Genomic DNA, 14,844 nt, shown 5'->3' with positions numbered 1-14,844 from the left:
TTCACCTGGAAAATGGGGATAATAAATTCAAGATCAAATTGCTATTCTGAGACTTGAAAGAGAGCACATACACACACACACATACACACACACATACACACACACATTTAGCACAGCGTATGCCAAAAAGCCGAGAAGGACACAGGCAATTATAGTTAAGCAAATGGGTAAATGAGATAATTTCAGACTATCCATTCTGGTCTAAAATTTAATTTGACTAGGCAGCAAGTGGTGATGAAGAGCCTACTTTAATTGATGGAAGAAGAGAAGTGAAATTTTTGCTAAGGAGTAGAATATGGAGAATTAATGGATATTTAAGAAAGAGGAATATACTTTTAGTGAGTAGAAGGGCCAACAAACTCTGAAAGTGTAATAGGATTTCAAGTCAATTTTATGTTTATGGTTTAGAAGTTGTGCTCAGAACATTAAAGTGTATCCAATCATCAAAGCTATAAATTTTTTTTCAGGTAAATTCAGCCTCATGAATACAGTTATATAGAGTAAGTGGATAAGTGGGTCTAACCACAGTTACTGTGCTTCTTCCTTAGTTGAATATAGGGAGAAAGAAAAAAGACCACTAAGGAGTGTTTGCAGAGGAATTCATGTATGAAGGAAGTGAGTAATTATAAAGAAGGGTAGAGGTCAAAGGATAAACACTTTTCTTGAAGTTAAAGAATTGTTTGGCAAAAGGCATTTGAATAAGTGAATCCATATTTTAAAGAAATAAGTTCTCTTTTGCTAATACGAACTACAAAATTTGTCTATACAAGAAATAAAAGTTATAAATATAAAGCATATTCTTAGGATGAAAGACATAAATATATGAAGTCTCAGATTGGCATTCAATTGCCAAATGACATTTGGCAAGTTAAAAGGATGCAGGATCAAACTTGGGCCTGAAAAAGGCAAGGATGCCAAAATGCTGGGGAAAGGAGAAGATGCAGTGTTTGTCTACCTGTCATTTTGCATCCCTCACAAGTTCACAGCTGAATTCAGCCACCTCCTTATTCAACAGTTTGCTTCTCCTCTATTGAAGGCACATAATAAGTTTTGCTCCTATTTATCTGATACTTCCTAGTGCTTACATAGGTGAGTGACAAAAATAAAACAGAAATTTCAGAAAATAAATATGATAAAACCTGAGAAATTTTGAAAAAAAATGAAAAGAGGGCAAAAGAAAATTGACAGGAAAAGAGTGAAGAAAGGGGAAAGAAAGTAATATGGTGAAAGAAAACCTAATTCAGGCTAGATAGACACAAAAGAAAAATAGGAAGATGTTCCTATGAAAGTAAGGGGACAGAGTTAGTTAAGGGGACATTTTTTCTGCCTAAAGGAACAAAGACTGTTTTTATGTGGTGTAGAGAATATATCAGTATGAATGATAGGGTTAACTGTCTTAGAAGCAAGGACATTCTTCTGTGGCATTGCACAGACTAGAATATTGTGCGAGAGATACCAAGCACACACAATACACACACACATGCACATGATCTTTAAATTTTTTTAAATTTCAATTTAAATTACTACTGAAAATTCAGCTGCTATAACCTCACCTAGTCTAGTAGTACTTCAACACCAGAAAAAGCTTATGTATGTTGCCTTTTTAAGCTCTACTCTGACCTCAGCTGTCTGGATCATATTTTAGTGTAAAGAGACCATGTCATTTGCGAGATGACTGGTTTTATCTCATTTGAAAAACCAGAGTCACCTCAAGATGATATTTCTTTTTTTTTCCTTTGACCCATTCCCTTTTTCTTTTTCAAAACCACAAAAATCAAAAGAAACACTGAAATCTCCTCCTTTGTGTTTTCCAACTTGCTTTCCTAGTACTGTTCAAAACAGTGACTTTAGAATTCTAAAAAGTCTAAAATGATTTGGAGAAAACTTTCCAGTTGATGTTGCTTGATATGTTTTCAGACCAACACCTTGCAGATGGAATCTTGAGCTAATTGAAAACTCCACGGGATCAAATTTTTGTGTAATGAACTAAACTAAATGACCCATTACAATGATTGAAGTGAACATAATTTGGTTCCAGAAATTCCCAAGTGTACCCCACTGAGTCTCTAAAACTAAATACACGCAAGCCAAGCATCATAGGAATTGCAGCTGATTTTGGTGACAATTGTAATTCTTCTCTTGTTACTTGATGTTCCAGCTGCGTAGAAGGTGAATTAGTTAACCTATTTCATGTAATTTGAAATGTTAGACAAAATCTCTTCTAAAATATCACTGAAGGTTTGTCATAAAGAATCTATTCTCAATTCACACACGCAACAATTATTCATTCTTTTATTGATTTATCCAGGAACTACCCCTTAAGTTTCTACTATAAAATACGTGCTCTTCTAGGTCCGAAAGGTGTGGCTCTGGGCAGAATAAATGTCTTGCTGTTGCAGAGCTTACACTTACACACATAAATTGATTTAAGCAGGAGAACATCATTAATGGAAGTAAGGAAATGACAGAAGTAGTGGCAGGAAGAAACTTTGGGCACTACATACCCTGAAAGGCTTTATCTGCTCATTGAAACACAGTGAATCTTATGAACCCCTACCAAAATCATGGTGGGATAGGGATAGTATTAAACATATTGACAAGAATCTTCTGCAGGAAGGATTACTGCAACTGAGAGATGTTTACTATATTTGGGATCATGAATAGCTAGAATTATAGAAGGACCATTGATTAAATACGTAATTAGAATTAAAATATAAATTATAGACATTTATGTCAGTCACTAAAATATCTATACCATTAGAATAGTAGCTTCCCCCAGACTAGAAGTACATAAATCAGCCTAAGATATAGATTGGCCTGGATTTAGAAGTTAATTAGGAGTTGAGGTATCATGAGAAGAAGAAAACAGGAGAAGATTTCAGAAAAGATTATGCCATATTCATTTCTTCAGTATTTTCCTCACCAGGGAAATAGCTGAGGAAGGGCCACAAACTAATTTCATAAACAGAACTTCTTATATCATAATTTATGTCATGATAAAGACAGAAAATTCTTACATGTTACCTTTCCATGAGAGTAAAGAAAAACTCAGAAGATGGCAATCGGCATAGGTCACATGATCAGTGATGAACTGGCTCTCTTGATATTGTAAATGGTCTTCAAGTTCTCAAAATTACATCCATCCAAGGTGATTACTCCTTTAAATATGAATGAATAAACACGTATGTATCTGAACGTGCATGCACATGCGTGTGTGTGTGCACGCGCACACACACACACACACACATCTTAAGGTAATTGTTGTTCCTCTCCACAGAGAGTGACAACCAAGTTGAAAAGGGAAATGTCATTGAAAGTGAAGGCAAGAAAATCAACTTCATTAGCTCAATAGTGGTACTTGGAGATGGCTGTGGGAAAGCACACACCAAAATAGAAAAGATTCAAATCTGAAGACAGAAAAAATGAGATGGCGTAGAATGGCTTCTAATTTTTGACTGACTTTTCCCTGTGGCAATTATACATTAATTTATGAACTATATGAAGGGCAGTCATATTTTTAAAAAATACAGTTTAAAATATTTAAATGAGGGATGTAGTGGTGCACAGATATGAATCTAGATTAAAAGAATAATTATTTGCTATTCAAATTAATTAAATTATAATGTGTCTTAAATCATAAATCTCATGCTCTAATGTTTATTGCACACAAAGGGGAAAAAAATCCAAAATGAAAAGCCATCTTCATAGTTGCCTCATCAATATTATAGTAAAAATATCTTTATTCCACTTTAATAAAATTGCTTCTTACTTCTGGCATCATTGGTTATCAGTTTGATTCCTATGCAAAATAATATTAAATTAAATATTAGACTTTTAACACCCACAGGTATTCAATGAAATCAAGTGCTTTCAATTAATTTTTTTCTAATTTATTTATTTATTGCATGGTTTTTTAAACTACTACATTTTCTTTGTCAGAATTATGAAAAAATGAAATGTTTAACTGATTTTATAATGCTCATTTAAAATAGAACTGATTTGGAATATACTACCTTTCTATTCCAAATTTAAAGAAAACAAATCTCTCTATTATTTGTCTTTTTGTCAGCTATATATTGCTTGTATGTGTCATGTGAGTGGTGACATTATCATATAAACAGATAGATCAAATCATGTCTTATCGAACAATGCTTTTGTCAAATTAATTTTAGCTAAAGTAGAAGGTAGATCCATGTACATATACGTGGTAAGAGATTTTTCAAGGCATATTTCAATATTGTTAGTATTCATTTCTCACCAAAATAACATGAAACTTTAACATGGTTATTATATTTTCAGTGAAAAATGAATACTGTCTCAATAGGATGCTAATACTGATAAGAACACAGATCATTTTAAGAGAAGTTGAAGAGTAATGGAGTTGGGTTGGTATACCTAATTTGTGTCTTTTTCCTGAATTATTGTTATTATTGTATCTGTCATTTGGAAAATAGCAGCATGGTATTAGAAAACAAAAAATTCTGTATCATCTCCTTTAGTTCAAACATCGGATACTTACAGCTATTTGCCTTTATAAAAGCTATATTAAAAAAAAAAAAAGACTTGTCCATCTTGTTGTATTGTGCTTAGAATTGTGCTAGATTGCTTAACCCATTTTCCTTATCTGAAATTGTTTCATTTTTAAAATACAGTCTTTTGAATTATTTTTATATGATTTTTCTATATTTTATCTAATATTTTGCTCTAAGAAAAACCTGGCATTTATTAGGATTTTTTTTTTTTACTGAGCTACATGTTATGCATATTTCACATATATGAGTGAAATAACTTAATTTTGAATTAAACCTTGCACATTATGATGAAGGACTTTAATCTTTAAAAAGAGTAAGTTACTTTCCCAGTAAGGAGTTAATAGAATGTAAATCCCTGTCTATTTAACTTCAAAGTCAAAACTCTTTTGGACTTCCTACTCCATTTCTGATAGAGGTGTTAAAATTCGACCAGTGGACTCCTACTAAGAACTAAAAGTAATGAAACTTTAAACTAAGAAATAAAAAATAGATGGAGAGAAGAAAAGAAACAACCAAATGGCACTGGAAAAGTGATGAGTAGGGGACAAAATCTGGGAGAAAGGGCTGGGAAGGCACTAAAAGATGTGAACCAAAATTCTGCAGTTACTTTGTCCTTCAGACCATTCTCAGATCCATTACCCAAGGCAAGAAACTGAGCACGCATGCAAGATACTTAAACTAGTATGGCGGTGAAAAGGGAAAGACAATGAACTGAGTATCCCATTCTGCTTTTCTCTTTTAAAATTTTGATCTGATTTCTAAAGAGCATAAGACAGAAGGTAACGAATTGAAGCAGACCTCAGAAATGCAGAGTTGTTTGGGCAGTTTTGCATTGTGAATAAGACAATTATGGGAATTGTGTTATATTTCATAAATGGTTACAAGCTGTGATTCTTTCGACAAACATGTTTTAAGCACTATGAATGTGCAGAGTAAGATATGATTTCAACTGGCAAATCAACAAGAGAGTCTGTTGAGGAGTAGATAGTTTGAAGGTTTCTGGTAAATATTTTAACTATTTTGAAATGTCCCCATATATGCAATGAGATATTCTCACCTAAGTGACTCTAAAGTATTTTGCACACACTTCTATTACATCATTGTATTTAATACATTTTAATTATGTTTTACACACCTGATCATTCTCTCCCACCAACTTCTAGCCTGTGCTCTTGTAGGGATAGAGATCTCATTTCATTCATTTATTTCAATGATGTAAAAAAACATATGTAACCAATATGCTCACTGAACAAATGAAGATGATAGTTGTGAATCCTAGGATAGCTAAAAGGCTTTACAGATGTATGGGATCTGGACCAATTCTCAAATGATATTTAGGTAGAAGATAATCAAAAGTTATGGTAACTTCAAAAAATGAAAAAGTTAGGGGAACTTCAAAGTACAGCATAGAGAATATAGTCAATAATATTGTAAATGTTATGGCCACAGATAGTGACTACATTTATTGGGGTGACCACTGAGTAATGTACAGAATTGCTGAGTTTAATATGTTTACACTTAAAACTAATATAACATTGTATGTCAACTACATTTCAATTATTAATAATAATAATAATAATAACAATAATAAAAGTAGGGGAACTAGTTCAGAGATTGCCAAATATTCTGACGACCAGGCCAAGAAATTTTGACATTTTTCTGAAGGCTTTCTTAGGAATTTCTAATGTTATTAAACTTTTTGAGGACAACAGAAATGGGATAAAAATTCTTAATAAACTGATCTAGCTGTGCTTTAAATTGATCTTGCCTGGTAATCCAGGATGTTAGAGAATTTTTAATTTTCCTTAGTTTTAAAATATGACGTCCCTAGTGAATAATGCACTAAGCATTAAACTTTAAATAAATTTTTTGTAATCTTTTAACTAAATGTTCTTGTATGGACAATTCAGTGACTAATATATATATTACTTTAAAAAGAATTATCTTTTCAATAATATATGACTTATTTTCTGGCGGATGCATAATTTTTTCATATCACAAAATTAACTACAACCCAGAAAATAGCATCACTATTATCTTATTACTGACACTAATATTTAGGTGTAATTATTGTTGATTTTTTGCCTAAATATATGTATTGTCTTGGTGGTTTGTGCAATGTTAGTGAGATCTGTTAGTTATAAAAAAATCCATCGCTGACATTTCAGAGAACAAGATAGTCAAACACGCTCTGTCTCTCTAATTAAAAAGTAAACAGATCATTCACCATAAAGTTTCCATTTTAAACAGAATACTTAAAATTATATTAAGAAGAATTTTAAATTATTTGAAAAGTTAAGAAACAATACTGGCATTTCTCAGTATCGCCTTTGTGTGAAAAATCTATACATATGTTTAGGCAGTTTGTTGAAAAATATATGTATATATAGTTTTCTACCTTTTTAAAACTAAAGTGTTATTTTTCTAAGGATCTGACAACCCACATAAATTCCAAACTAACTTTTATGGGTGCTTTTCCATTATTTTTTGTTGCTTGCTAATTACTTTTCTTGCCCAATTTCATTTGCAGTTTGAATAAATAAACTGTTACTTTCTGCCTGTGGGTTACTAGAGGAATAGTCAATATGCAGCAGTAATAAAACCATAAATTTCTCCGAACAGGCAATTTCCAACTTATACTTCCACAGAGGGTTTTTAAATCTCTACTGTTAGAGAAACAACTATGAAACCTGCAAGGTTTTATGCTAATTTATAAAGCTTGGATTCAATGAGGATGGAATCAAATGATTGGTAGTTATATTTTGACATTGAAAAGAATAATTATACTGACAATAAAAATGGACTCTTTTCTCACATTTATTTGACATATATGCCTCTCAAATTTAGTGAACGGGAGAATTGGTTTTGGTAGTGATCATTTAACTGTATGTTATTTGTGTGTCATCCAACTCAAAGGTTTGATAAGCTTGGTTAATTTCAATAATTGATATTCAAAGTCAAATTTTTTTTGTTTTCTATTTTTGTTCCAATTCAATAGTAAATCAGTAAAGCACATCTTCTATAGCCAACAATTTCAGCCTTTGGCTTTTCTTTAATAAAATAAATTTAAAAACTCATGTATATATTTCTAATTGAATTTGCCTAGTGCTGAGATTAAAAAATAATCCATATATAAAATCTTATTTACAACACGATAAGGTATATCCAGTACTACATTAAGATTTAGAATATTTTAAAGAAAAATGCATTCTTATTTGCACTTGTGAGCTTTTAGTGATATTTCTGTCAAATATTCAACTTTATGAAGGGATACTACATCACAAGTATACTTTTGCATAAATAATTGTGGAATATTCAATAACGTAGTAAAATATATTTATAAATTTTTGGAAAAAAATCGAGAGACACAAAGCCTTTCAAATGAAATTTGGTTTCAAACTGTATTCTAGGCACATATACTCTAATTATTTAGAATATATCATATTTAGAATTATCGTATTTATTTCTAAAATTTTCTAGTAAAAAATTTTTTCTTGAAATACAAAGGCATATTCCAAATAACCAACTTCTCTAAAATGATGCTAAAGACTGGCTCTTGTTCTGTGAATCTCTTAAGGGTCGGATAGAGGACACATACTACCTCTTAAAGCACTTGGGTGATTCTCCTCTTTTGGCAAATTATTAAGTTCAACATGGAGGTGATAATGTCTTAGACATTCTCCCTTATTCAACATTTGGAAATATTTCATCAGTCTCTGCTAAGACTCCCCATTGGTTCTAGCTTTTAATAATATTAAAATGCACATAAGTTCAGCAATTTCTATTTACATGGGAGGAAAAGAGGAAGAGGGCTTCCAGAGCCTATTAGTATAAGAAGATGTTTATGAAGAAGGGTCATACTTCTGGGGTCATTGTTATAAAACCTTTTGGATAATTAGGCTAAAATGTGCATAAACATCAGAAATTTGGGAGGCCCATCTGAAAAGATCTGTATGAAGTCATTTGCAGTTTTATTGTGATGAGCATCAAGGGGCTCTAGCCATGAGCTCTTGTATCTTACTGATTATAGCAAAAGAATAAGGAAGAGTTGACCAAAAGCAGAAAACCTGATAGTCATAAAATAATTAAAGAAAAATAGAAAGATTATGGGACGTAGGATGGTAAATAGACATAAAAATTAAAAGATATGAAAGAAAAGAGAATGACTACAGAGAGGTATACTGTATTGTGAGAGATAAATATGTCTAACAACAGAAAAATAAATCACAATATATCAAGTTTAGATTAACTCAAGAGTGATTCTGTATAAATTAATAATGATTATGAATTATAGAATAATTTGTAAATATTTCATAAATTTCATATATGTGAAATACCTGACAGTCAATATGAATTTCCTGGTAGAACCCCCGAAACCTCTTAAACAATTTTCTGATACTTGTATTTAGAAGGATAATTGGAATATAAACAATTAATAAGCCAAAAACTTTCAAAACTATTGTTATTCCAAATAACTTAAAATTATTCTCTACAAAACTCAAGCTCGTATTAATTTACTGAAAATTCTATCTATTAGACATCAAAGGAATGGTATTGTGTGCTGTAAAATATATATTTACAAAAATATATTGTATGAAATCTTTTAATTTAATATACTAAAAAATAAGGTATATCTTGTAAATATTCTGGTGATATATGAGCCAAACACTATAATCTTATAAGAAATGTTTTTTTTTAATTTCTATAAAAAATTAAATTGGTAAAATTTTTATTAGTTTCAGTAGCATTAAGAAGAGTCAAAAGAGCCTGGGTGGTGCAGTGGGTTAAGCCTCTGACTCTTGGTTTTGGCTCAGGTAGTGATCTCAGGGTCATGAGATTGAGCCCCAGGTCTGTGCTTAGCACAGAGTCTACTTGAGATTCTCTCTCCCTCTCCCTCTGTCCCCTGCCCCAACTGTGAGCTCTCTTTCTCTCTCAAATAAATAAGTAAATCTTTTTTTTTAAAGTCAAAAGAGGAATGGGGAATATTAACTAGCCTCATTTTGCTATAATAAATAATTTCATTAGTAACAAGTGCTTCATCAAACTTGAAAAAAAATTCAAAGTCTTGCTTGCTGACCATAGCTCAGGAAAACATCATTATATGCCAGGGATAATCTCGTCTCTTTAAATACTGTGAAAATTTGTTTAGAGTTGTTGTATATAGAATAATAACTCCCCAAAGATGTCCACGTTCTAACCTCCCAGAACCTGTGAATATGTTAGTTTATGTGGCAAGGAGGAATTAAGGTTGCTAAGCAGTAGACTTTAAAATAAGGAGATTAACCTAAATTATCCCCATGAAACCAATGTAACTACAAGGATCCTTAAAAGTGGAAGAAGGAAATGTGACTACAGAATGGTCAGAGAGATGCTACATTGCTAGCTTTAAAGATGGAGGAAGGAGACCATGAACGAGGAATGTAGGAAGCCCTTGGAAGTTAGAAAAGGCACGGAAATGAATTTTCTCTGAAAGCCTCCAGAAAGGAACACAACTCTCCTGACACCTGGACTTTGCCCAACAAGACCTATGTCAAATTTTTAACCTACAGAACTGTAAAATTATATTTTTCTGTCATTTTAAGTCAAGAGGTTTATGATAATTTGTTGTGGCAGCAATATAAAACTAATAGAGTTGCTAGATTTTTTAAAATTTTATTTTCATTTTGAAATTCAACACACACATCACACACATAGTGTATAAAACATAAATGCATAATTTAATAATTAATTATAAAGATACTGTTATTACTGTTCAGGTAAACAAATAGAACATAGTTAGGGCCCCCCAAAATCCATCTTTTCTTCTTTTATGGTCATATCTCTCTCCTTTTTCTAGAATATGATAATCATTCTTAACTTTCTATTAGATTTTGACCTGCTTTAAAATTTTATATAAATAGAATTATACAGTTTGTAACTTTTTTCTCTATGTCTGACTTGGTTTCTTTCACTTAATATACATTTTACAATACAGTTTCTTTGTGCATTTTTGATGTGTATTATATGCTAGTTTAATATAATTTTTTAACAATAAATGAATTCCAATTTGGGGCTAACAATAATTTTTAAACATGTATCAAAGTATGTTTATTTATGAGGTATGGTGTGATATTTAGTTGGGAGTGAAATTATATCCAATGTAGATAAGACTCTATATACAAAGAATAACATAATTTTTTCCCCCTGCCTGATTTGAATATTTTTGTTTTCTTTTATTTTAAATTTTCAAGTGTTTGCCTATTTACCTATATGGCTTTATTTGCATTTTACATTGCTTGTGCATCATAGAGTTCTTGAGTTTGTGGCTCAATGTTAATATTTTTAAAATTAATTGATTAATTTTTAATTTCAGTATAATTAATGTGCAGTGTCATATTAGTTTCAGGTGTACAATATAGTGATTCAACAACTTTTTTTTTTAAAGATTTTATTTTTAAGTAACCTCTACACCCAATGTGTGGCTCGAACTCACAACCCTGAGATCAAGAGTCACATGCACTGCTGACTGACCCAGTCTGATTCAACAATTCTATACATTACTCGGTGCCCATCATGATATGTGTATCCTTCCCCCTCCCCAACCTCTCCTTTGGTAACCACCAGTTTGTTCTCTATATTTGAGAGTCTTTTTTTTTTTTCTGTTGTCTCTTTTGTACTTTGTTCCTTTGTTTTGTTTCTTAAGTTCCACATTTGAGTGAAATCATATGGCATTTGTCTTTCTCTGACTTATTTCACAGAGCATTATATCTTTTAGATCCCTCTATGTTTTTGCAAATGGCAAGGTTTCATTCTTTTTTTATGACTGAGTAATATTCATTAAAAATACAAGAAACAAGTGTCAGTAAGAATGTGGAGAAAAAGGAGCCCTCATGCATTGTTGGGAATGCAAACTGGTGCAGCCACTGTGGAAAACAGTATGGAGGTTCTTCAAAAAAATAAAAATTGAATTGCCATATGATACAGTAATTCTATCACTGGATATTTACCCAAAGAATACAAAAACACTAATTGGAAAAGATACATGCCCCACTATGCTCCTATGTTTATTGCAGCATTATTCACAATAACCCAAATATGGAAGCAACCCAGTGTCCTTCAATAAATGAATCAATGTTAATTAATCAAAAAATTTCAGCCAGTATTTTGTTTCCAAATATCCCATATGACATACTTTTTTTTTTCTTTTCTTATAGGAATACAATGAGACATAAGTTAAATCTCAGATTTATTCTTCATATACCTTCTAAACTATTTTCTATTATTTTTGTGTTGTCTTTTCCAAGCTTCAATTTGTATACTTTGTATTAAGCTATTCTTTATTGTGATGTTTCTCTCTACTGTACTAAGCTGCTATTACACTATATTGACTTGCTTCATTTCTCAGTGCTAGAATTTTTATTTATCTTTTTTTATAGCTCTTTTGTGAAAATTTCTATCTTGTCATCTTTGGGAGAGCATATTAATGATAGATTTTTATAGACTATGTTTATAATTTCAACAGCCAGATGACCTATCAATGTTTCTATTTTGTGTATTGTCTCTTGGGTTTTGGTCATTTGGCCCTGTTCCCGGCATGATTTTACTGTTTTACTGCATGCTACACATTGTATATGACTGTAAAGATGCTGGACAATATAAGCAGCCTCCAGAAATGACTAGATTTTCCATCTCACAGCAGAATATGAGCAGATCACCTGGATCCAATCAGGTAAATCAAGTCTCAACTTTGTATTGTGTTTACTTTTCTCTGATAGTCCCTCAAAACCAAACGACAACTTTTCCTAGATTGTCACATACTGTATTTTTTTTAAAGATTTTATTTATTCATTTCAGACACAGAGATACAGAGAGAGAGAGAGAAAGCATGAGCAGGGAGAGAGGCAGAGAGAGAGGGCGAAGCAGGCTCCTCACTGAGCCAGGAGCCCGATACGGGGCTCGATCCCAGGACCCTGAGATCATGACCTGAGCCGAAGGCAGACGCTTAACCATCTGAGCCACCCAGGCGCCCCATCACATACTGCATTTTTAAAACTTACACTTAAGCCAACAAATTTATCACCATGTTTCCAGGTTTCTCATACATTTGATTTTAAAAAATATTTTATTTTACATTTTTATTTCTTTACAGTGCTAGCATTGTTCCTGGTGATTTAGCTTTTTCCTCAGAACATACATTATTAATATTGTTTTCTCTGCTTCTCTATCTCCCTGTCTCTACTATACCCACATTACTGCATATGTGCATATATATTTTATGATGTTCCCCAATTTTATTTTGACCCTTCAAAATAGGCATTTAAGATGTTTTTAGCAATATAGGCATGAATCTTTACAAGCATACATTATAATTCATACATGTAGGATTGCTCAATTTACTTAAAATATGTTTTAATATTTTATATAGCACAAACTTAAAATGTATAGTTTGCAACTTACATCAATAGCTCCTTTCAAAAGGGTTTTGTAATAATTTTTTCAGTAACAGTCCTGGGTTTTCTGGTGTAATATTTGAAAGGATAAGGAAAAAATATTGCTCTAGTAAAACTTGGAAAGGTCTCCTACGAGCAGATTAAATACATTTATGAGATACAAGAGGTCTTGAAAAGTAGATATCCTAATTTAAATCATCTATTTGTTAAGCAAGTACTAAAGAACTGGTACACACCGACACAATTATAAATGCTAGTAATTCCTTGTCTAAGATACATAAACCTTGTCTTCAAAAAGCATGCAGTCTCAGTACTAAATTTAGCATACCTATATTTTGCTAGTTTATTAATATAATTAGATATTTATCAGTATCACATTTGTTTTTTTTGTTGGAGTTAGAAAAAAAGTTTTTAGAATTGTCAAGTCATATTAGGTTGGCTTGGTGAAATCCTGATTCACCTTGGGGACCACTTATTCCAATGTTTCACATGATTTTTAATGCTCGGATCCTCAAAGCCTTACAACTGGATTGTAAGAAAGAAATTGACATCTCCAGGTGATTTTACATGCATAAATTGGAAGTTAACAGGAATTAATTTAATTTTATCTAATATTTATATCAATTGAAGTTCATATGCACTTGAAAACAAAGCAGTGAGCATAGGCTATGTTGTGATATTTCAAGATACAGAGAAGCATTATTATAAAGATTATAAATGACAAGTACTCAAGTATATCTAAATAATCACAGAGATAATTTCTTTTAATCTGCCACCCAAATGCTTAATATTATTTAGAGTTAGTTTCCTATGCCGTGTGCATTATTATAATTCACAGAGGCAGTATGTAGGAGCTGTGAATAACGGTATTGTATAAGATGCCCTATAATCTATAATTGTTAATAGGCCTCCAGTGGGCACCAGCTCAAGATTTAAGAATTGGCGGTCTCATCAAGAATAATTCACAACTGGTCAATGCTCTGCTGATGCAATACTATGACCTTGATCTCTGTACCAGATCATGATTGCAAAACAATTAATTCCATTCAGTTCGTCCACATTAGTGGTGATGGATGACATCATTTATCAAGGCATTGGGAAGTTATTTAGGAAAATTTCTTATCATATCCTTAACCTCTCTGCTACCTAAAGTAAGGGCAGATTTGTAAGGTCAGTTTTTGCTATGTCTAGAAGGAGATTTATAATCATTGTTCTGTGCTGCCTGCATAATATATAAGCCTTGGGAATATTCTAGCTATGTGCTTTCATTTCTGCTCTAACTATAATATTAGAAAACATTGAATTAATGTGCACTTGGTCTGCCTGGAGATGCCAGGTCAGGGTCACCCGTGACCTTATAATTCAGCCACAATGGGCTTTGATTCATGGTAGAACTTATAATTTTTAATATTTGAAAGTAGTTTTCCTAAAATGATTAACCTATTACAATTCAACAGGCAGTCCTCTGTAAAGCAAAAATCTTGAATTAATTTCCACTCTTTTGGACTAGCTCTATCTCAAAATTTGGTGCAATATTTTGTCCCTTCAAATACTGACATGTATTCTCAAATAGAGTGCATGCCTATATTATATTTTTCATATAATATAAAGTCCAGGAATATGAGACTAAAGAACAGATCACTATAAGGAACTTAGTAATTGTGGGCATTTAAAATCATTGTGGCAAGGGCGCCTGGGTGGCTCAGTTGGTTAAGCGACTGCCTTCGGCTCAGGTCATGATCCTGGAGTCCCGGGATCGAGTCCCGCATCGGGCTCCCTGCTCGGCGGGGAGTCTGCTTCTCCCTCTGACCCTCCATCTCATGCTCTCTCTCTCTGTCTCATTCTGTCTCTCAAATAAATAAATAAAATCTTTAAAAAAAAAA

The sequence above is a fragment of the Leptonychotes weddellii genome, chromosome 4, assembly GCF_054177405.1.
Source record: "Leptonychotes weddellii isolate Sample4059 chromosome 4, ASM5417740v2, whole genome shotgun sequence".
NCBI lineage: Eukaryota > Metazoa > Chordata > Mammalia > Carnivora > Phocidae > Leptonychotes > Leptonychotes weddellii.
The sequence above is the reverse complement of the archived record's forward strand: the minus strand, read 5'-3'. Positions refer to the sequence as shown.